Here is a 20,304-nt window from a genome sequence, read left to right as displayed (position 1 = left end):
CCAGAAGTAAAAACATATGTGCATGCCAAGTCACATATTTTTTAAAAATAATGAATTACTATTTTTACCTCCCTGAAGTTTCTATAAAATACTATTAGATAGAAAATGAAACACAATATATAAGCACCCTGGGTGCTGGTCAACCAGTAAAATAAGTAAAACCTACATTTGATGAATACTTTATTTGTGAACAACAAAAAAATATTTGTTTTTAAGGAAGAATAAGACCACGTACGATGCACGCACACACACACACATATTATATAAAATACTACCCACTCAATATGTTGCAGGTGTCAGGGTCCAATATAAATCTGCTATATATAGAGGGCCATGATATAGCGAGAGACCCATAGAAAATCAAATCGGCTAACAAATACCGACTTTTGCTACAACATTGCTGCCACAAGTGATCACCACGTTGGCTAAAATAAAAACTGATTCAGCAAGTAGATATTTAATTTGCTTTGTGTTATTGTGCAATAAGTGTGTATAGGATCATAGTATTACATTAATGTTTTGTATATTTTTGTTTGAAGTGCAGTACGAAATAAAAACTAACGTAAGGTTATTGTCATAACCCTGGTTCCCTGAAGTAGAAATGTATCCATTACACATGGGTTAACCTATTACACCCAATTCCACTGAACACTACCAAAGCTGCATCTACTGCTGCGACATCAGCATGCTTGTCTCCACCCCCACAGGATACAAAGCTGTGTGCAAGTACAAAATGTATTCCATTTACACATGGGTAAGTATACCTAAAGCTGTCGCAAGGACATGACCTGCAGAACAGCCAATTTTGCAAGACAGATGGCTGGCCATACTGATAAGACACAGTAATATCTACAGAACACACAAATACCTTGTGAATGTGCTTCTGAATGCGGCCAAGACACTGCTATGAGCACTTTGGTTCCAAAAGCAAGGTTATAAGGATCCAGGACATTAAGCTTGTAGAACCTTGTGAAGGTGTGAGGAGTGGCCCATACTGCTGCATCACAGATGTCAGAGACTGATGCGCCCTGAAAAAGTGCTTAAGAAGTAGTAGACCCCTGGTGGAATGACCAGTGACTTTCTCTGGAGGAGGCAAGTTAGCTTGCTTGTAAACAATCTTAACTGTCTCCATTATCCAATTGGGCAGCCTGTTTTGATAGCGCATGACCTTGGTTCTTAGCTCCAAAACATAAATAGTTGCTCAGACTGTCACCAAGTTTTTGTCTTGTCAACATAATACGCTAGTGCCCTTTCAGGGGGTCTTACCCTCATCAAGGAGGTCGTGCAAAAACTGCAGAATGACTGGCATGGAGCAAGTCGTGGGATCAATCTGCTGTGCCAAACACCAAGTTTAAAACATGCCCCACTTGTATCCATACTGAGCGCGCCAAAGCAGCTCTCGCATTTTGTAGTGTCAATATGGCTCTCTCTGACAAGCCTAACTGACTAAACCGGAGGTGTTCAGGGGCCAGACTCAGAGCTGTAGGCTCGATGTGTCTGGGTGCCACAGCGACGCATGGGCAATTGCTAAGGCTGGTGGCGCAAGAGCTGCACCAGTGTGGAGAACCACGTTCTCCTGGGCCAATATGAGGCCACTAAAAACACCCTGGCTCGTTCCTGCCTGATCTTTTCCAGGCACATCGGAAGCAAGGCATAAAGAAGAGTCCTCTTGTGCGAGGGCGTCGACTCCTAATGGACCTCCGGTCCCTAGGAGACCCAGAGGGGACAATGGGCAGATTCTAGGGAGGCAAAGAGGTTGACCTCTGCTCTCCCAAACCTGTCCCAAATCAGGCTCATCACCTCCGGGTGGAGCCTTCAATCTGAGCCGCATGGAACTCCTCTTGTACTCAGTACTGTGTGGACTACTGCCTATGCTGGAGACTGGGCACACATGAGCCAGTCACCCAGGTAGGTGAGCACTCTGATGCCTTGTAGCTTCAGAGAGGCCAGGAGAGCCTCCATGCACTTCAAAAAGGTGCGAGGAGCTAGAGAGGCCAAATGGCTGAACATAGAACTTGTAAACGGTCCCGGGTCTTATCTGGATATGGAAGTAGGCGTCTTTCAGGTCCACCAAAGTGAACCAGTCTCCCGGTCTGACCAACCGCAATAGCTGTTTTATTGTCAGTATCTTGAACTTCCTGCGCCTCAAGAACATGAAAATGGGCCATAGATCACAGTCCCTTTTTGGCACCAGGAAATACCAGGAACTACCTGAATAGCTCCCTTTTGTAACAGGGTCCTCACCTCTTGGGACACTAACAGGGTATCCTGAGGGTTGGAGACATAAGTCGTAACCACTACTGAAAAGGGGTGAGGGCCCTGTGAATTGGAGCGAGTAGCCGAGCTGTGTTTTAGTGAGCACCCAGCTGACTATAGTGCTTGATCGCCAGTAATCAAGGTGGCACCTTGAATAAGGGCCCTGGACCTGTGGCAGCAAACCCCTAGGGCTGATGCTGAGATGCCAGTGAATTTGCTGTTGTTCTTTGTACATAATGTGGTTGGCGGCGGTGCCCCCTTTGTGTCTGCCCGCCCTTCTGGTGAGGAGCCCCATGACCTGCAGGCACTGTAGGCTGCCGAGTCTGGTGCTGCTGAGCCCTAGGGTGCCAAGGCGCCATTTGCGTCCTGGCTTGAGGATCCTTCCTGGGCAGCAAGCAAACCAGCTCTTTGGTGGATTTGCATGCCTTTTGGGGGCTCAGCAAAAGGTCATCCACCGCTGGACAGAACGTATGGCCCGCCGTGACTGGGGCATCCAAAAGAGAGGCCTTGTCCCCATCAGGCATGAGTGCCTGGGAGAGCTAAAGCTATCATTGAGCAGCTATTAGTGCTGCAAGGCCTCAGCTAAGAGACTCTCCACTGTATTAGGACAGTTGCAGCTCCTCCAGCGTCCACTGGGGGGGCCTGTGATTTGCTGACAAACTCCGTACAAGGGTCGACTGGTAAGCAACCAGGATGCTTGTGTAGTTACCCAGCCGGGTAGCTAGAGCTTGTGCTGCATAGGCCTTTTTTAACATTGTCTCTGTGACCTTGCACTGCTTGTTTGGGCATGACCCATCCTTGGAAGGGACCGCCAGATGTGTGCCCTGTACCAGGGAGGCAATGGATGCTGCGACAGAAGGAAAATGGACAAGCCCCAAACCTTCCATGTCTTGTATCCGATATGACAGGTCAGCAGCCCTGGGGACAGCCGGAGCCCCCAGGTTGATTGGACCTCATGCAGAAAGTCTGAGTGGACAGGGGGCATCGAGCTCCTCTTAGGGGGAGCTGAGGGCCTGTAAAAAATGGAGTGCTTGGTCTCAGACTCCTCAGGTCACGGCACTTCTAGTGCTGTGGTGGCTCTTTTCAATAAGACTATGAGCTGCAGAGAAAGGGAGAGGCGCTAGCGTCTCATCCTCCTCTAGCTTCCCCAATTGAGGTGTCTCTAGCTCCTCGGGAGTCCCAGAGGCAGTAAGGGACAAAGAGTCATCCTGCCCCCACTCTCGCCCTGCAACAGCCACTTGCACCACAGGGAGAGCGGGTTGCGGGATTGTTTGTTCCGTTAGTGCTTTTAACATCTGGCTCTGGGCTGAGATGGCTTCTCACATGCGATTCACACCAGAATTATTCCGGGCTTAAAAGGCATGTCATATGCAGACAGGCTAAAAGAATTGAATCTGTTCAGTCTTGAACAAAGAAGACTACGTGGCGACCTAATTCAAGCATTCAAAATTCTAAAAGGTATTGACAGTGTCGACCCAAGGGACTTTTTCAGCCTGAAAAAAGAAACAAGGACCAGGGGTCACAAATGGAGTTTAGAAAAAGGGACATTCAGAACAGAAAATAGGAGACACTTTTTTACACAGAGAATTGTGAGGGTCTGGAATCAACTCCCCAGTAATGTTGTTGAAGCTGACACCCTGGGATCCTTCAAGAAGCTGCTTGATGAGATTTTGGGATCAATAAGCTACTAACAACCAAACGAGCAAGATGGGCCGAATGGCCTCCTCTCGTTTGTAAACTTTCTTATGTTCTTATGATCCATCTAGGCCTTAATTGCTGGGTCTGAGTGAGTGAGCGAGCAACTGGGGCAGGGGGTTGATCGTGGACATTGTTGACAAAGCCTGTAGACCCCCACTCTCCTAGAATAATCCATAAGTTAGGCATGCATAGCTCACCTTCAAACTGTGAGCACCGGCTCTTCCTTTATTATAAATGCTTTCCTGTTAAATGTACTGACGGTATGCTTGCGTCTTAAACAACAATAACTAAGTCTGCATTTATTTTCTTTTTTAATCCATATGTATACCAGTTATGTGAACCTCTGATTATGGATCAAGAGGATACAAGGTGCTGGAAAGCCATATTCCCTGCAGGAAACATGTAGACAGAACACATACTCGTCGCAGTGACTACAGCCTGTCGTCTGCATTTTCTTTGTGACCTGATATCGATTGAGACAAACGTGGTGATCCAGCAAATTATAAAATACATCCCATGTTTAAACAAGCTTCTTTTGAAAATGGAAGTTGCCAGGCATTTGATTCCCATAGAAGACTCGAGTGATCATTTAAACTCTATTAATAAAACGTTTTAAGTTTTTTTTTTCTTTTTTAAAGTTGTACACGGACATAAGAAATTAGTGTTTGTGTTCATTAGCTGTATAGTCTTACTGTTTTTTCATGGTGACATAAAATGAAGCAGAAAATGTCAACTTTGTGCTTAAAATAAACATCTACAATATTAAATGCTTAGTATTCAAATAGTGCCATACGAGTGGATGATTCACTCAAGTTCAAGAGCTTTTGCCTTCTATGTGGCCTGTAACAAAGCCAAGGTAGGTTTGCACCCTTCAATTAGTGACACAGAAACTGCAATTTTAGCACTTTCCTCTGCACTTTATTAGACTGAGGCTTAATTGATTACCCAGTTATGCCTCAGCCACATTCCAGGCAAGGACTCATTAAGGCAGAATCCCTTTTTCCCTGCCAACCAACACTCACACCTGCGCTCACACACACACACACACACTTTTCTCTCCATTCCCTCACCTTGCCACAGCCCACACTGAAAGTATTTTGTGTGGCTTCTTTCATAGATTTAATTATTATTTGTTATTAATAAAGCTCAAAAAACAGGGGGAAGGGAAGGTGCCACAAAAATTGTAATTAACAAGAACAGTTCTTTTTTGACCTTAACAATTAAAAGGAAGTGACTTTCTGATGTAAACAAGTTGCATTTGAGATCCAAAGGACCAGAACATTAAAATAAAAGACATGCTGTACAACATTTGTCAGCCCTTGTGCACAGGTAAGAAAAAATAGATTTAACTTGAAACTCAATATGTGTTTTACCTCAACTTTTTATTAGACTGGATACTTGCATCAAGTTTCACAGACCCTATTTTACTGTCCTTGGGGAAAAAAAAGCAAAAAAAACATTCACCTAATTTTTCTTGGCTTTTGTTCACTCTCAAGCATTGTCACCTCTGGATTTGTGAAACCAGCAGTTAGTTATTATTTTGCATACATTCTAATTTCAGGTGTAATCTGAATCTTAACTTCATTCATTCATATCTGTAAAACGCAGCCATTTTTTTTTTTTTTTTTTTTGGTTTTACTGTGTAAAGTGTTTGGCTGTTGTTTGTTGTGCGAGCACACAGGAATGTGAGCAGCCTTTATAGCTGCATACTCCGATGCAAAATCAAAGGATGGTTTCAGCTCCATGTCTTCATCATTTTCACAAAGTTATTGCTTCCCTTTCAAGTATCCTCCATCTGAGACAGGTCAACCCATGTTTGAGTTGACTGAGGTTCAAAATGTTAACGATGCAGCAGTTGTTGCAGTCAATAAAGCCACGGGATTGGTTCACTACGGTGGACTTAAGACGCTTTTTTTCAGCTTTGAAGGATGCCTGTGTTTTATTCTCATGGCTGTACATTACATACCAGTCCAGGGATGGTAGTCTGGAGCAGTTTTTTCACACATGAAAATCAACCTTCACCCCCATCACTGTCTAAGCTGAGTGAAATGTGATCTGGCACAGAAGCAGATCTTCTTGTGTCACTAGAGGCTCTTTCCCATGCTCCAGAAGGCACCCCACAAGTCAATGCAGATATATTGGATGGTGCTGTAGTAGGTCAAATGCTGTCACCAGGCACATTGAAGACATTCCAGGATTACATAGATAATGTATTCATGCCTTACATCATAAGACAGCTCCAGTCAGTGGACAGGTTGGACATTGTTTGGGATGTGTATAAACTGGACAATCTGAAGGCAGCTATGCGAGAGAAGAGAGGTGGTCCCTCTTCACGTGCTGCATATGACATTGCAGCAGCATTAGGTTAATGGAAAGCAAAGGCGCTGCTAGTGTTTCATGCATTTACCAGGTGTGACACAGTCTTGTTCTTTGCTGAAAAGGCAAGAAGACAGCATGGGACCCATGGAATGCATTTCCCAATGTGACAGATGCTTTTCTGATATTAGCTGTAGCCCCACCACACATTCCAGACAATGTTATGGTTCTCATTGAGAAACTTGTTGTATTTATATATGATAGAACCAGTGGACTGAGTAAGGTCAATGAGGCTAGGCAGCAGCTGTTTTCAAAAAGGTCACGGGCCTTGGACAACATCCCACCAACACAGGCAGCTCTGAAACAGCACACCATGTGTGCAACCTACTAGACAGGACATATATGGGGACACACACTACAAAGGGATCCCAAAATACCCAGTCCTACAGACTGGGGTTGGCAGAAGAGTGACAGTTCTGCATGGAAACCAATGTGGACAACCCTTCGTCACACTCATGACGCATGCTATGAGCTGATACACTGTAGGTGTAAGAAGGCATGCAGAAGCCAGTGCAAATGCTACAAAGCCAGCCTCAAATGTACTGCTCTTTGTAAGTGTTGAGGAAACTGCTTCCATGATTAGTTAAATGGAGATGCCTTGCTTGACAGAATGATCGTGCTTATTTTGTTCTGCCAGGATACTGTTGAATATGATAATAGAAAATATGGCAAAAGGTGAACATTTTGTTGTGTACTGTACACATGTATGTCATTTGAAACAGATATAGATTTTTTAACAACAATGTATGATCAATTGCGTAAATAGTTTTAGTGCAGTTGCAGTTTTCAGCTATGTACTACACACAAAAATAAAAGTTAAAAATGTTTCTACTTAAGTTCTGAGAGGGTGGTTCCATATCAGAAAATGTTTAGAGCATATTAATGATTATTCATATGAAGTTTCATGCTTCTAACCCAAAGTGCAAGGAAATGGAGGCTTCACCCAGAATTGGAGGGCCTCATTTGGCAATGGTTCGGGAAAGCACAGGTGGACCCATTGTTCCCTTTGGTTTTCATTAATGGGAGCTTGGGATCCACTGGCAACAGATGCCTTGGCACACCAGTGGCCAAGGCAGCTTCTGTATGTCTTTTCTCCACTCGCCATGCTCCCACTGTGCTTAGAAAAGATCAGGCAGGACCAGGCCAGTGTGTTACTAGTAGCCCCTTATTGGCTCAGGAGACTGTTGTTTTCAACCCTGATACAGCTCCTAAAAGGCCAGCCATGGAGCCTACCGAAACGCCCCTCTGCTCAGTTGGGGGTGGAGGGGGGACGTTGTGCCATCCTGACCCATCAAGCCTGCAGCTCTGGGTCTGGCCCTTGAACAGCACCATTTGATCAATGAAAGTAGCTTTCTTGCTCTTTATTACATCTGCTAAGCGGGTGAGTGAGATGCAAGCTTTTTCAGTTCCAAAAGCCTGCTTAATTTTTGCAGAAGCCAGGGTGAAGGTCACACTTCGCACTAATCCTGCTTTTTTGCATCTCAACATTCCACATGAACCAGACGGTGGAGCTTGAGGCTTTTTTATCGCCTCCTTTCCAGTCTGATACAGAGCGGCAGCTCCATATGCTTTGCACGGTGCTGGCATTGGCGTATTATGTGGACAAAACCAAAAGTTGGAGGCAGTATAGTGGATTTATTCTCCGCTATCCAAAGAGACTCAGGATTCAGGATTTATTGTCAGCTCTAGATATTTTAATCAATGTATACAAGGGAAGAGTCCACAAGAGACTGTTAACCCAGGTGGGGTTGCAGTTGATATTTATACACTTTGTACAAGCTTGAAAATAGGGTGTGTCTGGTATCTGTGTTACCAGAAAGTTTCAGTAGGACAATAAGATGGTGTGTAGCACAAGATAAGATTAAAACAGAGCCAGTGTTATCAAAGAGCCTATGGGTGAGGTGTAATGTGGTCCAGAAGCTCGAGGGTTAATCACTGTCTGTTGTAGACTTTCAATATATATATATATATATATATATATATATATATATATATCTTCAGAATTTAATAATTTTCCTCCACAGTCCCTCCTTTTTGGAGCGTGGATAATTCTTTATGCGAGGATACAAACCAGAGGTCACCAGTACGTGGTTTGTTTTAGCGGGGAACATCTTAAACTCGCTCTGTCTTCTCTTCTGATCCTTGTTCTCCTCGTTTCAGTGGAGTGTTGTCGTGGTGGCTGTAGTTCTCATGTCTGGCTATAGGCAGGTTGTAGACCATTGCAGCTGTTGCGAGGTTGGACATTAGTGTATGTTGTCGCTTCAAGATGTGTTTTGCATAGAAAACAACAACCAATGATACAATCAATACTCCTGCAGCACAGGCAGAGGAAGTATGTCCTGTCATATTCCACCAGCCTGCCCCGTCAGTCCCGATATTACCTCCTAGTCCACACAAAGTTCCCCATCCACAAGCCTGTGCATTTGCCAAGATAATCATGCCTTGGTTACCAGCCAGCGATGCTTATGCTACTGACACTTTTGTCCCAATCTTATTGAGTTCCTCTGAGCTCTTATTGAGCTGTCATTAATTGTGTGTGGTGTACTGTCTCCAGCCAGGTAAGATCCTGGTTGATGAGGATACTTATACTTACATTCATGTTGTGGGTAAGGTGGATTGTTAGATGGCCAATTCGTACAATCCCTTTGGGGGCCTTAAGCAGGATTTGATTTGATTTGGATTTTATGACCCATATTATTTCAATGATTAAAACTAATTGTCTCCCAGCAAAACCACAGCAACCTAGTGCACAGGCCGGGTCACTATAGATGCAAATACACAGCCACTATGCTATAATAAAATGCTCTGCTATGGCAGATAGGGTGATACTTGGATGAGCTGACTGTCCAGTTAAAGTGACGAGAAAAAAAACAAAACATACAGCCAGCTATCCCGGTTTAGCTACACTTTTAATGTCATCATAAAAACAGGTACTTGGATTTTTGCTGTGCTGGCGTCAAAACATTCTACATGGAAAAAAAAGCAAAAGATTTGTCAAAACATATTGCAACTAAACATCACATTGCGCAGGGAGAAAAACAACAATACAAATGATAAATTCACTTAACATTGATTCTTACCAAGAGTTGGCTTCTTCAGAAAGAAATGTGTAATTGGTTGGTTGTTTTCATGTTAGTGCTGCACTATAAACCAGAGTACAGAGTAACCTGGGAAACTGACTAATGAGAAATGTCTTTGTGGTACAAATTTGACATACCCCAGTGTCTGTACAGAAGAAAAATCTAAATCAAATCCATATTTGGTGTGACCACCTTTTGCCTTCAAAACAGCATCAATTCTTCTAGGTACACTTGCACAAAGTCAGGGATACCAAACAGGTGCTAATGATCATCAATTCAATATGTAGGTTGAAACACAATCATTAACTGAAACAGAAACAGCTGTGTAGGAGGAATAAAACTGGGTGAGGAACAGCCAAACTCAGCTAACAAGGTGAGGTTGCTGAAGACAGTTTAATGTCAAAAGTCATACACCATGGCAAGACTGAGCACAGCAACAAGACACAAGGTAGTTATACTGCATCAGCAAGGTCTCTCCCAGGCAGAAATTTTAAGGCAGACAGGGGTTTCCAGATGTGCTGTCTGAGCTCTTTTGAAGAAGCACAAAGAAACCGGCAATGTTGAAGACCATAGACGCAGTGGTCGGCCAAGGAAACTTACTGCAGCAGATGAAAAACACATCATGCTTACTTCCCTTTGTAATCGGAAGATGTCCAACAGTGCCATCAGCTCAGAATTGGCAGAAAACAGTGGGACGTAGGTACACCATCTACTGTCCGGAGAAGTCTGGTCAGAAGTGGCCTTCATGGAAGACTTGCGGCCAAAAAGTCATACCTTCGACGTGGAAACAAGGCCAAGCGACTCAACTATGCACGAAAACACAGGAACTGGGGTGCAGAAAAATGGCAGCAGGTGCTCTGGACTGATGAGTCAAAATTTGAAATATTTGGCAGTAGCAGAAGGCAGTTTGTTCGCGAAGGGCTGGAGCGAGGTACACAAATGAATGTCTGCAGGCAACAATGAAGCATTGTGGAGGTTCCTTGCAAGTTTGGGGCTGCATTTCTGCAAATGGAGTTGGGGATTTGGTCAGAATTAATGGTCTCCAGAATCAATGGAGAAGTACAGGCAAATACTTATCCATCATGCAATACCATCAGGGAGGCATCTGATTGGCCCCAAATTTATTCTGCAGCATGACAACGACCCCAAACATACAACGAAAGTCATTAAGAACTATCTTCAGCGTAAAGAAGAACAAGGAGTCCTGGAAGTGATGGTATGGCCCCCACAGAACCCTGATCTCAACATCATCGAGTCTGTCTGTGATTACATGAAGAGAGAGAAGCAACTGAGGCTGCCTAAATCCACAGAAGAACTGTGGTTAGTTCTCCAAGATGTTTGGGCCAACCTACCTGCCAAGTTCCTTCAAAAACTGTGTGCAAAAACTGTGTGCAAGTGTACCTAGAAGTACCTATAAACATATCTATTTTTGAAAGCATTCTTACTTTACAGCATTTTTTACATGCCTAAAACTTTTGCACAGTACTGTATGTGTATATATATATATATATATATATATATATAATATATAGTTATATATATATTATATATATATAAATATATAATATATATGTGACTCTTTTAAATAAAGTGTTGTACTTTTTTTTATTATTATTTTGTTCTTCACAATTAAGAATTGCGTTGATTTTTACCCAGGGCCTCGGCTGCCTCAATGGATGCTACACGCCTGGGCACAGCCAGTATGCAAGCAAGCTACAGCAATAAAAACAAAGCAAAATCAAATAATACAATACCTTTCTCTTGTTGTTTTTCTTCTTCAGTTTTTCTCTTTTTACGCTTCTTCGTGCTAGATTGGTACATTCTTGGTCTTTTTCAGACATAATTTGGTCGCAATCCTCAAAGAAGGTACCGGAGGCTGATCTTTTTTCCCCCCACATCCAAACGTTAGCAGGCAAACCAAACGCAATGCAGCCGCAGGTGGCAGGTGCCTAGCGCATGCATGAATGATGCATGATTCCATGATGGCCCTGGGCATGACTCACTCACAAATAAAATCTGTAAATTCTTTGAAAACTGATCACTGTAATCATTTATGAAAATCGATTTAAAAGAAAATATATTTAATTTATTTTTTTTTTTTTTGCTAGGGGGTTCCCTAGTGGCCGGGAGCCCTAAACGGCCGATTATGTCTCTTATGCCTAGAAACGGCACTGCCTTTGGGTTTAAAACACATACTTGACATCATTTAACAAATTTCCACCTTATTCCCAATTGTTATGCTACCTGCAGAGGTCGCCACACACCAAGTACCATTTCTAGTTTGTTCACCTTTTTCATATCCATTTGAATCGAATATTTTTGCAGTAAGCATAATTTTAGAGGAGTTAGTACTACCTAAGCGATCACACAAAATATTTACACCAAATTCAATACATTCTGCATTTTGCAGATATACAGTTTTACCACGTGTGGTGTTCCCCACCCATGCTCCAAATCTGCCTGCACATCATCAAGGAGCCTTCGTTTGGTCCTCCAACCTGCAATGGCCCTGTTCACTGTGTTATTAAATATTTTCTGCAATTTTTGGAATTTGGGGCACCAGGCACAGTATTGTCTAGCTATGCTATCCAGGCCCACTTTTACCAATGTTTTATGCCATGTTATCCCTGTGTATAATCTTTTAGTGGGCCCTACAGGAACTAGCCCATCTTAGGGGCCTGGCCAGACGTCAGAGCATTCTGATTTGGGGAAATTCGTTTTGGGGTCTAAGTATATGTTGTCTGTGTATACTCCTCCTCGGCGGCTCAATTCAAACAAAATACTCTGTGTCTATTTGAGGGTGAGCTAGACAAACATATTTTGCTATTTCTTTCACCATAATCTAGTTATTTATTTGTATAATGTCTGCCTTTGGAATAGCCTCCAAGCTCCCATACCAACATCCATACTGTCATTCACCCTGTATAGTTCCTTCATATGGTAATTCGTGGATAGTCCACCTCTCGTTATGGTATTGGCAGTAGCAGTCCTCCTTTGTCATGTTTAGTCCCTTAGGGGCTGATCATATGTTATGGACAAAGCTAAGTTGTACCTAGCATGGCCAATCTCTCTGCCCTGTATTAATTGGATCCTATCTATTCCACAGGGCCAATCTAATCCACTAGCATTTCCTGGTTGTCTAATGAACCACCTACAGTAGTTCCAGTCTATGGAATCATTGTTCCAAGGGCATTCATTATTCCATGTTTGTCATCCTGTGAAGAACCCGAGTTCTCAATCCTGCGATACCTGCAACGAGAAAAGTTGGTGCTGCTGCTTTCCTTAGATTCTGTGAAGACCAAACATAGTTAGTTATCTAATGGTTGTGGGAACTCAGCAAAGGTGAATTCAGTTGTGTCTACTGCTTTATATGGTTTAGTCTGAGACCAGTAAACCCATTTAACCGTGTGTGGTAACTTTACTGCCACGCTTGTGTGCCACCGTGCTGTCATACCTCCTGCTCGAGGGTATATCATCACCATTACATTGTCCCCAGGTTCAGGTCTGGAGGGTGTCTCACCCTCCTTTTGTCAATTTTACGTGACAGTAATTTCCTGTTGATTCCAACTCTTTAACTGCCTCCACTGCTTCTGGTTAGATTGGATATTGTTTCTGTGGGGGTCCTGATAACAATGGGATAGCAATCACGTCTTTATTTCTCCACAATCTTGTTTGTGCAATGCTCACACACCAGCTACCCACTTACAAATTTGACCTCACCCATCATCGGACAATTCCCAGTTATAAAGCTTAATAGGGCTAACACGAGTAGACTGTTTTGCCCCTGAGGCGAGGAATGTTACCTGCCCCCCGTCAGTGCATCTCATTTCTCCTTCTTACAATCTATTATAGCCCCTATTTGTCCTAGCATGTCATTGTCTAGGATTGTTCCTTCACTAGTGTTGCATATGTAAAACTCTGTAACTACATACATGCATCTGATGTCCAGCAATGTCGGTTCAGATTTAAAAGTGCGTTTTGTACCACCACCCACACTTTCAATAATTACATAATCCCTGGTAACAGGAATATAGAGATTAGCTATCGAGACTGCGGCTCCAGTATCTATTAGCATGTCACACAACCAGCCTTTGTCCCTTTATCTCTATCTGAGAGCAGCACACACACAGGCTTTATTCTTTTCCCTCCCCTTTTTTCTCATTTAGCCTGTTTTCTATGGTCCCTGCCCAATTCATAATATTGTCATATGTCTTCCCTGGATTAACTCCAACCTCTAATGCTTTTTGCGAATGCGGTCTGAGACCGCTCAAAACTGTCTGCACAAATACCTGGTCCTCCTCTTTTGGCCCTGGGAGTCCAGAATAATCCCTGCGTTTCCCATTTATGAATCCCATATTCCTGTGCTGATTCTCCTTTCTGTCTAACCCTCATTATTCGAGGCCAGTCAATACGGAGCCCGTCCATAGCTTTTAATATACTCTGTTTTAAGTGCTCTAATCCGTCTGTTACACTGGCATCAATAAGTTCCTTTATTAATATAATCCTAATTTCAAAGCCTTCCTACTTCCAATGCCTGCTACTCTACTTACTTTCTTTGCAAAAACACCAATTGCTCTCTCAACAATGTATTTTCTTGCTTTAAATTTTTTCCCTTAATCAATGCACTCTTGGGTGCCCCTTGGACATGTGGCAACAAGCTACATAAAATTCCAATTCCCTTGTCACTCCTATCTTTATTCTGTTTATTCCATCATTCACGCTGTTGACTTGGGACCCACTTCGGGTCTCAGCCACCTTTAGTCATTTTTTCATACAATTTAGCTTTTTTTTCACTCACACGGTCAGTTATTCCACTTACACATTTTCCATACATTTTGCCACTTTTGTCATTCACACACTCATTTACTTCATTCACACTCTCTGCTTGATCAGGCCCGTTAACCTAAAGTTAACGTTGTGCGCCTATATTCCTTGCACTGCTGTGAAACACTTTCCTTAGATTTATAGCCCGAACCGACGCGTGTGTATGCACCTGTGCTAATTTACTAATCACACTGCTGTGAATTCTTTGAATTTAAACACAATTTATTGATTAGTCAATTACCCTGCTGCCGAACTCCAAAGAGTCCACAGCCAAAACTGCATACCGTATGCCAAAATATCCCTGACAATTCCTGTACCCTGGTCTCAAAACAATTTTATACAGTTCTTTTAATCCTAATACACATATGGCATTTCAGTTAATCTCAGTCTGTTAACGTTCTAGCTTCTAAATATGGAAGGTGGTCTTTGTTCAATTTACTCACCCTTCCAGGTAGACTGGTAATGGACAAAAGATGAACAACCAAAGCATATTCAGGACCCTGCTCGCAGCGCCCCAATTTTTTTTTTAACTGTTATGGAGCTAAGTCCCATGGGAAAGCTCTGTATAAACAGGCTATCAAGATGGATCACAGATACGGTTCAGACTGCATATGAACGAGCCAGCTTGCCCCCTCTGGAAAAGCTCACTGCCCATTCTACCACGGGCATGGCAACTTCGTGGGCTTTATTCCAGGGTGCAAGTGCCAGAGACATTTGTGATGCAGCGGTATGGGCAAGGCTGAACACTTTTACATGGTTCTATCGGCTGAATGTTCTGGATCCACAAAACCCTTGGTTTGGAACAAGAGTGCTAAGGGAGGCCTCGAGCTTGACCCTTACAGCATAAAATTGGAGGTGAGTTCCCTCAATGTTTTTAGCCCTGTTACTTACTTGTAGTGTAATTACACTAATTAATGTGATTATTGTATGTGCTTATAGCAATTACTACTTACACGTATTGTGCACTCAGCCCTGGTTTTCGTTAGTCCCACAGTGGCCTTGTGTCCCGCGGAAAGCCGGCGTCTCCATTGCCCCTTCCCCTGGATCGAGCAACCTTTAGTTGGCTACCGTGTTCTCTCTCTGTTGTGTTTGTTAACAAAAATTTTCAGTTTTTTTCAAGAAATCCAAATGCAGCTGTGACATGCACGTCGTGTTAAGCTGCTTGCAGCTTCTCCCACAGTGTCTTGTTGCCACATTTGTTCTGCTTGCAAGGCTCTAAGAGTAGGCTTTTCTCAGTTTTCGGCTATAGGTGGGCATCCCTATAAATCATTCCTGTTGTAACCATAGGTCCCAGACCTGTTCCTGTTCCCGCCGTTGTTCAACGAACAAGGTTACCATTTGTCGTTTTCACTAGCAGTTGCTGGGCACAGCTCTACTTCAGGTCTGACTGTTCACAATCCTTCCCACAGTGTTTCGTTGCCGCTCTGGTTTCTCCTTGCAGTGCTATTGTGAAGGGACTCACAACTCTGACAGCAGGCTCCTCCAGTCTTGGGCTGTGTTGGCTAGCCAGAAGCTATATAGGTGGGCATCCCTATATTTTGCTTCTTCGGTAACTGCAGGTCACAGACTTTCCTCCATTCCTAACCTGGTATACGTACCGTAAAGTGAATGAGGTTACCATTTGTGATGCAGGCTCAACTTGCGGGTCAGAGGAGTTTGTGTTGGATAAATTTTAATAGACTTCGGGTCAGGTTGGGTGCGGGTCAACATTAATTTGCAACTATTTATAATGTTATCTATAAAAAGTGTTGACATCACATTTAGAAATAATGTATTACACTATATTTCTAAACAATGGAATAATAATAACAATAGTATTTACTACTGGCTTAAATTGCTATCCGTAGTTCTCTGATTACTGCTGGGCATGTGCGGTAATAACGAAATGGAATGAGCTAACTTCCATGAGGTGTAGTTAGCAGTTTAGATTTAAGTAAAAAAATTAATTTGGCAAATTCCTTACTAAAATAATATCTTCTGAAATGGAAAACATTCGTAAAATGATTTTTTTTGTTTTAAACAAATTGTTAATACAATCTTATAAACACTAGATACAAGCAAGCCAAGACGCGCAGGTCATAGCATGCCCTAATGTGCACGGTTGTATCATAACACAGACGTCCGTGGAGTCAAATCAAAGAATTTACTGACGATTCAAACAAAAACATTACATTAAATACTATGAATATATTAGCATTTCCACCCCATTTCTTATACTCTCTTCCAATCAATATGGATCCACCCTGCTATCACACACCTTCAACACACCTCCTGGTGAGGGGGGAAACATTTAAACATTTTACAGATTAACCTAATCTTAACCTAATCTGTTAGAAACTGTTTCAAACTAGTCCTTTGTTTGTAATGTTGTGTTTTCACACTGTGTCTCCACTCCTCCACACATCTTGATTAGACACCTGCTACCTTGGCGCTCTGCCCAGACGCCAAGATACGACAGACTGCAAATGTCTTGCTTAGCTAGTAACATGTGCTTTAAGCTGTATTAAAATATGAAAATAAAACTTTAACCCTTAGCAGTCCATTTATTCAGTGCCTGTCAGGCGCGTCAGGTCCAATTTATTTTCAGATGCCCTGTTTATTTTACACACACTGTTTTAAAAGTATTCTTTTTCACAGAGAAACAGGTTTAAAAGGCACTGCATATCAACAACACATTCAGTACTGCATCTCCAGTCCTGCCCCACTCCTTGTTCGCTGTATTTATCACATACCTCTTCATAGTAATGCATACTGATAAATCCTCTCCTGATCACTTCTTTTGTCACCAAACTCCTCAATAATGCGATCCAGGTCAATATTTTATTACTATTACTAAAGCTCTGCAGATGTCTGTGATATTCTTTGAGCGCAGAATGTCATCTCCTACAGTACTTACCTGCCGTTATGTAGATGATGAATGCAAGTTAAATGCACGAGTCATAGCTACAGCTGAATTTGACGGAAGTCTTCCGAAAATGGCTGAAAACCTTAAAGAACAAATTAACAGAGAACTGCAGGAATTTGGTATTATGACTGACTTTTACAAAATAATGTTTGTGAGTGACCAGGGCGCAAACATTAAAGGATGTCTTTGAAATCACCACTGGATCCCAGGCGCTGCTCATGTTCTCAAAGCAGCCCTTCAGAATCACCACTGGATCCCAGGCGCTGCTCATGCTCTCAAAGCAGCCCTTCAGAATCACCACTGGATCCCATGCGCTGCTCATGCTCTTCATATAGTGCTGATGCATACTTTCGATGCCTCCCCCCTTAAAACCCCACAAGTCCAGCACAAAGTCCTGGACCAGGACGGGAGGCTTCAAGGGGCCCACAGGTCGTAAGGCTGTCAGCAGCAATGCTGACAGCGGGGTGGCATACTCCTGCCACTTTTCTGCTGCTGGTGGCAATGCCGGCAGCTTCCCAGCTGACAGCGGAAATGCTGTCAGCAGAGACATTAATAGTCCCCATTCTGGCTCCTCCAGCCGGGGTAGTCCTGGCAGCGGAAAGGATGCTTGGGGGGTAGTCTCCTGACCTCCCCCCTTCTTTGTAGCCAGCAGCTCCCCTTGGTGGAGCTCCGACCACAGTACTTCTGCCAGCGATGTGGAGCACTAGGCAGCCCCAGGCGATGCGGAGCGGCTGGCAACCCCAGGTGAGGCAGAGCAGATGGCAACCCTAGGCGAAGCAGTTCCAGCGACCCCAGGCAATGCTGAATGGCTGGCAACCCCGGGCGATGCGGAGCGGCTGGCAACCCCAGGCGATACGGAGCGGCTGGCAACCCCAGGCGATGCGGAGCGGCTGGCAACCCCAGGCGATGCGGACCAGCTGGCAACCCCAGGCGATGCCAGGCAGGCATCCTTGGGCGAAGTGAGACAGGGAGTCAGGACAAGCTGGGGTGCGGGTGTTGGCCACTGTGGCAGTGGCTGTGGCGGTGCTGGCCCTCTTCATAGCCGCTGCAGCCGGGCTGTTTTCCGCTGTGCTCCCCTCAGCAGACTATGTAGTGATTGCTGAGGAATGCCAGCATCAAGTTCTGGTACTATTTCTTGTACAGGGAGAGGCAGCTCCTGCTCCTCTCCCCCTGATGGTGATGGAGGCAGAGGCAGCTCCAGCTCCTCTCCTTGTGAGGGTGGGGGAAGTGATACCAGCAGGCATTTATCCTCTGCTGGAGGACAGGGACCCAGCAGGCAATCTACCTATGCAGGTGGAAGAAGTGATACCAGCAGGCATTCATCCTCTGCTGGTGGACGGGGACCCAGTAGGCATTTACTCTCTGCTGGTGGATAGGGACCCAGCAGGCATTTACCCTCTGCTGGTGGATAGGGACCCAGCAGGCATTCACCCTCTGCTGGTGGTTGTGGCCAAGGCAGAGGCAGCTCTTGCTGCTCTGCTCCTGCCAGTGGAGGTGACGGAGGCATGTAGTCTCCTGGCGACGGAGGTGGGAGCAACGTGTAGTCTACCCTTGTTACAGGGGACTGGTGCGGCTCTCCCTCACTTTCAGGGGACTGGTGTTGCTCTCCCTCCTGCTCTGGAGACAGCGGTGGGACCTCTCCCTCTGGCGCTGGAGACAGCAGCAATGGCTCCTCTCCCTCTGGCGCTGGAGACGGCCCCTCTGCCTCTGGAGGCAAAACCAGCAGGCATTCTTCCTCTGCTGGCGGAGACTTGGGCGGTGGACGCTCTGCCTTCCTCTTCCCCTTTCCCCTTCTCTGCCTCCTCCTCACCTTCCTCTCCTGGCCAGTTCGATCTCCTGCCATGGAGGGGGTTGATCGTGTGATTTGTGCCCGACCTCGCCAATGGCAAAGCACCACTCCTCTCCTTTGAGGCAGGTGAGGCAGGTTTCCTAATCCACCTGCAGCGATGCTACGGCCTTCAGGTGGATCCACGCCTCTGTGGTCTCTACCTCACCCCGATCGAAGGCCTGCACAAAAAGGGGGCCTTCATATGGGCACACGTCAGGGAGGTGCCCATACTCCAGACAGGCGAGGCACCATGTAGCCCCTCCTTCCTTCAACTCCCTCTGGTGCTCATGCCACCTCTTCATTTACTCCTCCACTTTATCCATTTATTTATTTTTTTTGTAATCCACACAAAAACACCTCTCCTGGTCTGGCGCTTGGAGGTGCTGTTAATCCCACGCAGGACACCACGTGTCACAAAGACGGCTGAGTGGAGACTTCAGAACCAGGAAATGAATACACAAAGACAGGACAGATGAGGTGAAATGATGAAGACACTTGCTTGCGCCAGTTTATTGCAAATAAAAGGTTTAAACAAACAAAAGGCAGGACACAGCACTTTACGCCAAAATAAACAGACAAACAAAATGGACTATACTAAACAACACGGTGAGCAGATTGACACACTAACCAACACGGTGAGTTTAAATAAAAATAAACAAGTATTGTGCTGGTCCCACCAGCACGCAATACCAATTGATTTTGAAGTCTTACTCTTGCTCCTCCTCTCTCTCCCATTCCCTACTCACCGAACACCCAACCCTGAGTGAGTAAAACGTGCATCTATGTATATTGTTATGCTGGGATTCAATTACCAATTAATTATTCACTTGAATCCCAGCATGTGAATTAATTATGTGCAACCTCGTGCTCACATATTAAATACTTTAAATGCACGTGAAGTGATGTATAATCCTGCGCCTAAATACAATCATACATTTTTAAACACACGTGAAACACAGACCCGTTTATATCCCGTGTACCAATGCCTATACACCAACATTTAACACACCACACGCAACATATACAGAAAATACACACAGGGGCGGGCACTTTGTCACACACCAAAAGAAATCTGGAGCTGTTGCAAGTGATACAGGAGTGTGAGACTCGCTGGAATAGTAAAGCAGCAATAATGGAATCTGTCTGTAAACAGTTCACTGAGATCCGACAACTTTTACAAGACATAGATCAGCTAGCCACAACTCGATGTGTTCAAAATGCTTCCAGAATTCTTCTCTTTCTTCAATAGCAAGTGAGTAAGTACTCTACAATACACACGGTGTTGCTCTGGTTTTACAGTTTGAAGAAGCACTGTGAGTCTATTTATGGGGACTCAG

Source organism: Polyodon spathula, chromosome 2 (assembly GCF_017654505.1).
Source record: "Polyodon spathula isolate WHYD16114869_AA chromosome 2, ASM1765450v1, whole genome shotgun sequence".
NCBI classification, from domain to species: Eukaryota; Metazoa; Chordata; class Actinopteri; order Acipenseriformes; family Polyodontidae; genus Polyodon; species Polyodon spathula.
The sequence above is the reverse complement of the archived record's forward strand: the minus strand, read 5'-3'. Positions refer to the sequence as shown.